Source organism: Pyrgilauda ruficollis, unplaced genomic scaffold (assembly GCF_017590135.1).
Source record: "Pyrgilauda ruficollis isolate IOZ18807 unplaced genomic scaffold, ASM1759013v1 scaffold56, whole genome shotgun sequence".
NCBI lineage: Eukaryota > Metazoa > Chordata > Aves > Passeriformes > Passeridae > Pyrgilauda > Pyrgilauda ruficollis.
In genome coordinates, this window is record NW_024527266.1 from 4,657,229 (window position 1) to 4,663,982 (window position 6,754).

Sequence of the window (6,754 nt, forward strand, 5' to 3'; positions counted from 1 at the left end):
AGATACAAAGACAAGGCAGAGACCCAGGTCAGCCAGGAAAAATCCAGGTTCTGTGGAAGATTGAGAGGAGCAGGGTAGAAACCCCTGAGAGGTGGGAGGAGGGCTTCGTACTGAAGATGGTTAATGCCATCACACAGCAGCCTGTCAGAGGGAGTTTGCTGCAGATGAGAATCCCAAGCAATCCTGTAATGGAGTCTGCCTACCACACTATAGAGAAACATTTCTGGGCAGTGAGAGCAGATGATGCAAATGCTGTCATCCTCTTCATTGTGTTTGCTGCTGCCATTGCAACCAGGAACAGGGTCATGTTGTGTAGTGTCCTGTGCACAGTGAGCAGCAGAGAGTTCCTGACATGTGTGAGCTGGAGAGGTGTGTTGGTCACTGCCTGGGCACAGAGGATGTAACTATGTAGGGCAGCTGGGGGGAAAAACATGGGCCTGAAAGCAACAAGCTAAATAGTAAAAGAGGCCTGGGTGGGAGTGACTAGTTGGAGGGAAGTGGAGGAGGAAAGGCTGTGGGCACACCGGCTGAAGCACACAGCTGTTTGATATGTGGTGGAGGAAGGCACTGAACAGACTGGGTTGGATGCTGTGGGATGGCCATGGGCAGAGGTCCTGTGGACACACAGCTGTTGGGGCTTCCTGGAAAGCTCCAGGCTCTGGTTAGGAGCTGAGCCATGTCTCATTCAGCCTCACCTTTTTCTTCCCAGGATGGGAGTGGACAGGACAGGACCTGTCCATTCCACATAACTTCTCTCCCATCCCAGATTGATTATCACCTCTTGTTTCTGTGTGGTTCCTGCTCCAGGCAAGAGCAGTGTGTCCTGGTGCCACTGGGACAGGAGTGGTGTTTCCTGAAAACAGCTCCAGGTGCAGCAAAGACAAGAACAGGGACCAGACCAGATGACAGCTCCAGCTGACTCATTTCCCACCACAACAGTCCTGTCCCTGGCAGCTCCCAAGATTGCCCCTTTCAGGAATGCTCATATCTGCAGTTTATCTTGTGGATGGCAGTGCCCCAGAAAACTACTACTTGTTCCAGAGAGCCTTAGGAGGCACAAACATAGCAGAGACCCCGTAAATAGGGTCATTCATAACCATCTGAATTAATCCTCCAAAAAAATTACATTTACCTAGGGGTGGGATAGAAGTCTCTAAAGCTAGATGCTGGAGTAGATTTGGCTTGCTTTAAATTGGAAAAACACTGGGCTCTGGAGGTTCTCTTTGGCATATTTCCTTTGTTCTCAGTGGATTTCCTATGTCTGCCTTAGCTGTGGGCTTCAATAGTGCTGCAGCCCTCCAGGCAGATGGTTGGGAAGGATGAAGAGCTGCATACTTTTGCTAATTGAATCCCAAGGCACGTGACCCTGTCTGTACCCCAGCAAAGCTCTGAGACAGAGAGTGAAAGTCCTGCTTTCATGGGAGTGAGATGGCCTCAGTTTTCCTCAGCAAAATTGCTTGAGAATAACTGCAACACAGCTGGGCATTGCCCCTGGGAGTTGTGGTGGGGATTCAATACAGCAGCAGCGTTCCAAAAGAAGCTCTAGGCAGCCTGGAGATTCTCCTGTTTGAGACCATTCATGTCTTGGTTTTGGGGTATCAGTGGCAGCCAAACTGTCAAAGCCTTTTTAAGGGTCATTTGTTTTCTTTCAGCCCACATGCCTTCCCCAGGCTCAGCTGACTCCTGTATCTTTCTGTCAAGCTCAGACACCTTGTGCTACAATGCTGCAGGATCCCTGCTCTTGCTGGGGACCATGTTGTCCTTAGCAGATGTGAGGAGGAAGAGATGGCTGACAGACAGCCTAGGTCCTTACAGACAGCCTTGGTTTTGAGAGAGAAGCAGCCACAGGAATGTGTCTCTTGCTGTCCCACCCAATGATCTCCCATGGCCCAACATCACAGGCCTTGGATTTCCCCCATCCTGATTTCAGCCCCTCGGTTTATTGCTGCTCTTGGCACCTCCTGGACTCTGCCTCCTGCCAAGCCTTGTTCCAAGAGCTCCCAAAGCTGTCTCTGTCCAGGCTGCCAGAGTGTTTTCAGAGCAGGGAAATGCAAAAAGGCAGCTCTAGGTGTCCTTCCTGCTCAGGACAGTACAACTTCTGGTGATCCCAAGGCCCTTTCTCACGTTTTCTCCCTGCCTAGCACCTAGTTTTCTGGCAAATGGCACCTCACAAGGAAAGCCACGTGCAGAGAAGCAGAGCTGTGGTGAGCCCAGCTGCCATGTAAGCACCTCAAGAAGGGGGAGATGTCTTGGCAGGGGTGGTGGGGAAGCAAAGCTCATTAACTTTTTGGCACTCGTTTTGGGGAATTAGTTTTTAGAAATTCTTTTGCCTCGGGCAGGAGGTGCAGGCACTTCCTTCCAGTGAAGTTCACTGCTTGGCTGGGAGATGCCAGCACTGCTCCTCCACACAGGTAAACAGGCAGGCACATTTGTACACATACATAGGAACATGTATGCATGCCATACCCTGCTGGGGAAGGAAGCCCTTTCAGAGGTAGGAAGGGAGCTCTGAGGAGTGAGGCATCTGTGTCACATGTTGCTACCATCAAAAGTACCCAAAGTGTTGCATGCTCATGTTGCAGACGCCAGGCAGGGTCTTTAGCCAAAACAGAGCCCTAGTCCCACTTTTCCCACACCCTCTCATGCTGGCTTCATTACTCCTTCTCTCACCTCCTTTTCCTCAAAGTAAGCTGCTGTGGATGCTGACACCCCTGTGGTCTGGCCACAGCCTTCCCTGCTGCTGCTGCTCTGGGTATTCCTGCAGCTCCATGGATGTTTGTTGGCACTAGCAGCATCTCAACCCAGAAGAAGACAAGTTTCTGGGATGTGGTGCAAGTGTCCTTTCAGAATGGCCATGGTGAAAGCCTGCAGGCCTCTGCCAAGGTGAGAAAAATTCCTTACCAAGCCCAATGTACCACACAAATAAATATTAAGCCTGGAAGCTGTAAGAGGAATGTACAATTGTCCTAGGAACTAGTACAAGAACAAAAAATTGTACAGATGTCTGTAAAGAAGCAGTGGTTGACCCCTGGCAAAGTGTTTGCTTGGATAAAAGAAAGAGGAAACCACTTACCAAGCTGGGTTTGGTGCAAGAATCAAACCCTGTGGGTGGGCCTGGAGCCTCCACACGGACTTTGAGGAGTAGGCTTGATTTGTGGGATGCGCAGCAGAAGATGTCTCATGTGAGGTACAGAAATTTCCAAGTAATGGCTGCACTGCCAATGTGAATGGTCTTGGGTGACTGAAAGAAATGGAGAAAAAAAAGGAAAATAGTCTTACTTCAAGAACAGCAGAATTTGCAAATCTTCTAAATGTTTTTATCCTTTTTTCCAGATTCACTTCAGGGGAATGTCATCTTGTATGCCATCACAAAGTCACTTCAGTACTGCTGGCTCCTGCCTGTCCCTTGTCACTGCCAATGATCATACAGAACACATTACACCAGGCCCCAGATCATACAGAACACACAACAGCAGGTTTTATCTCTCGGGAGGCATTGATTTGACTCTCCTCTTCCTAGCTTGCTTATCTTTTAAACAGTATAAGATATTTAAATGTATTTATCCCTTTGCCAAGGTGGGTAGCATGCTCTGGGGATGGATGGATGGATGGATGGATGGATGGATGGATGGATGGATGGACGGATAATACTATTGCATAAGGTTTGTGTCCTTAGAAAATAAGATTAAAAGTTTTTATTTTCTAAGAGGACACATTCCGTTAATTTACCAAGCCAAACTTTCACCTTATTGGTGGAAGCTGAGATGAAAGCAATTAGTAATAATAACCACTAATGCCTTTTTTGGTCAAATATCATTGCTGCTGCTGGGTTACCATCAGCTGTGCTTTCAGACACACCTGAGGAACAATTAAATTCCCTTTTGTAGTGGTGGCCTCATAAATCGATGAGCAGCCAGGTGCCACCACCAAGGACAAGACCCACAGCAATAATCTGCAGGAGTTTCTGACTGAGGAGGCACACAGGTGGGGCACTGGCTCTTGTTTTGGGTCTGAGGGAGGTTGTGAGACACTGGCAGGAGTGGAAACAGGGGAAGGGCTGCTCCAGAAGCACTGTGAAAGTGGCCCTGTGGAGGAGTTGAGGGAATACTCCTTGGGGGTGAAGGAAAGATGGCAACTTGGACCCATGCACAGAGAGCCCCTTTACCCAGCTTCTTAATGAGCAGGGTTGTATCAGAGGTCTGAATGTCTGAAAAGATTCTTCAGGGTCTCAAACTGCCAGCAAGGCTGTACCTATGAGTAACACCTCAGCAGTGTTGCTCTACAGTTCACTTTGGGCCCGATGGCACACCTCTCTAGAGAGATCCCATTAGAGACAGAAGTAGAATCAGAGGTTTTAGAAGAGACATTTACATGCTTTGGTGCCAGCAGAAGCACCTGAACACTGCAGGAAGGCAAAGAGGTCAGTGGAAGGAAGGTACAAGGATTGGTTACTTAAAAAAAAGAACAATTCTTTCGAATAAAAATGTAAAAGGAGAGAGAATATGGACCAAGGCAAATGCTGAAGAACCCACTATCCTCCCCTCAGGACTGCTGAACACACTCCTTGGGCAAATGTGCCAAGAGATTCAGCCAGCACAGCTGGGTGGTGTGGGCAGCTGCCCAAGAGACCTGCAGAAAATACAGTGAAGTTAGCCCTGGTCTCTGCCAGTTAAATTGGTGTTCCTGGAGTCTGGCCTTTGCCATCACATCAGATGCCTCCTTTTGTGTGCCATCCACTTAGGGCCAGTATAAATTGACTATGTCTGGCTGAGTCTGTGAGAAAATGTGCTGTTAAGGGCTGACTGGGCATCTGAGTGATGGCTGGAGCAGAGCTGCCAGCACCTCCACTAAAATGGGATCACAAAAACAATAAAAACATACCTGATCTGACAACAGTGCAGCCAGCACAAGTGATGCAATCTGTGGCCATGCCTGCATCTTTCCAGAGACAACATTTCAACTTCATTCACTAAAGCAGCTCAAATGCTCTGCTCTCCTTGGCAGGGACATGGACATTCCCTACTGCTATGACTCTAATCCATAGTATATTTTCTGACTCCCTGGGGCTTGAAGACAGGGTGGTGTTGATGCTTCCAGCTAGTGATGTTACCCAAGCTCTTCTGGTGGGCAGGAGCTCATTGTTCTGGGATTCTGAATCAAGAGGGACATACAGTATTGGTAGGAGACTGTGGACATGGCAAACACTAGATGAGATGTACATCTCATTGCTCTCAGACCTCTAGATAAAAAATTAGAGATGTCCATTGCAGGCTAATAATTCAAACTGCTAAGAGACAATTTAGATTATCTTTAAGGTACTTTCCAACCCAAACCATTTCATGATTCTATGAATTTTCTTTGAATTAATGCCTTCATTTTCTGAAGTCATAAATGTCAGTCAGTTGCTGCAGCAGTGGCTGTGAAGTTCTTGGGTCCCTCCAGACATGTGGTCAGATGTTCAGCTTTCATAACAAGTTTGAGCCTGGGACAAAATCAGGGGGTCCAGCTGCACCTGGCCCTGGACAGCTACCATGTTCCCAGTGACTTTCCCCTGCCAGCTGTGATAAGAAGCAAAACTAGGCATATATGACAGTAGCTATCCCAAACATCCATGATGCCTGGCATGACTGGATGGACTGGAAGATTTCAGGTGAGGACATGGATCTCCTGGCTGGCAGGCTGTGCTCCAGGAAGGAGAGATGTGATCGTGTCTCTTGCTTACAGGAGCCAGAATGCACTGACCATCTGCAGACTCTGCTGGTTCCAGCTTTGGGTGGTGGAGAACACTGTAACAGCCCAGGTTCTCCCTGAATGGCTTCACCACTGATGGTTATGACTGGCTCAAACTCTGAAGAGCTTGTATCATAATTACAAATTCTACTAAACTAACTATTGTGTGATTTCTGAGCCTGATTAGATTGGGATCTAGATCACGAGTCTTCTCCAGCTAAACTCAAATTCTCAACTACCCAACCTGGCTAGGTAATTCCTTCTTTTTGGTTTCTACTGGGTTAAACCAAATGCATTTCCTTATGGAACCAAACACCATGCCTGATTTTGCTGGGCTGTGTCAAATTGCTGTGGCTCACAGACCAGTGCAGGAATACCTGGTTTCTACCAACCCACACTGGCACTCTAAGGCTGAGCCTGGCAAAACGGACAGGAACAAACTGAGAAATGAAGGCACTTCTGTTGAAATACCACACTCACCAAAAGAAAAGAGCACAGCAGATGTAAGATGCTACTTCCCACACCAGGTTCTGAAAAAGAGGATCAGACCTTTATCCTCCTGTATCCAGTCCTTTTCTCCATGCTAAAAATTTCACTGACAGGAGAAGAGGGGCTTTGTGTGCTCAAGATCTTACTTAACCAGCTGTTGCCAGGGTATTTGCAGGGTTCATGAACTCTCTTCCCGTACATCACTGCTCTAAGAGGAGGCTGTTTGCTTCCTGATAAAATTCTGTGGCACTTCAGAAGAAAATTCCTATATTTTGTGGACGATGCACACTTTATAAGAAAGAAATCTTGTGCTATTATCAATATTAACTTAGGAGGGACACGCAGTAATTGTTGCATCGCATACAAATAATGCCACTATCTTCATCTCAGCTAAGAAGTTAGCAGGCAGATGCAGACAGCATGTGGATCTCCCTGTAACAGCCTGCACAGCTTGGAGCTCCTCAGAGCCTCCCAAGAACGCATCAGAGGATCCCTCTCCTGTTGTGTTTGCAGCCAACGTGCACTCCTAACAGCA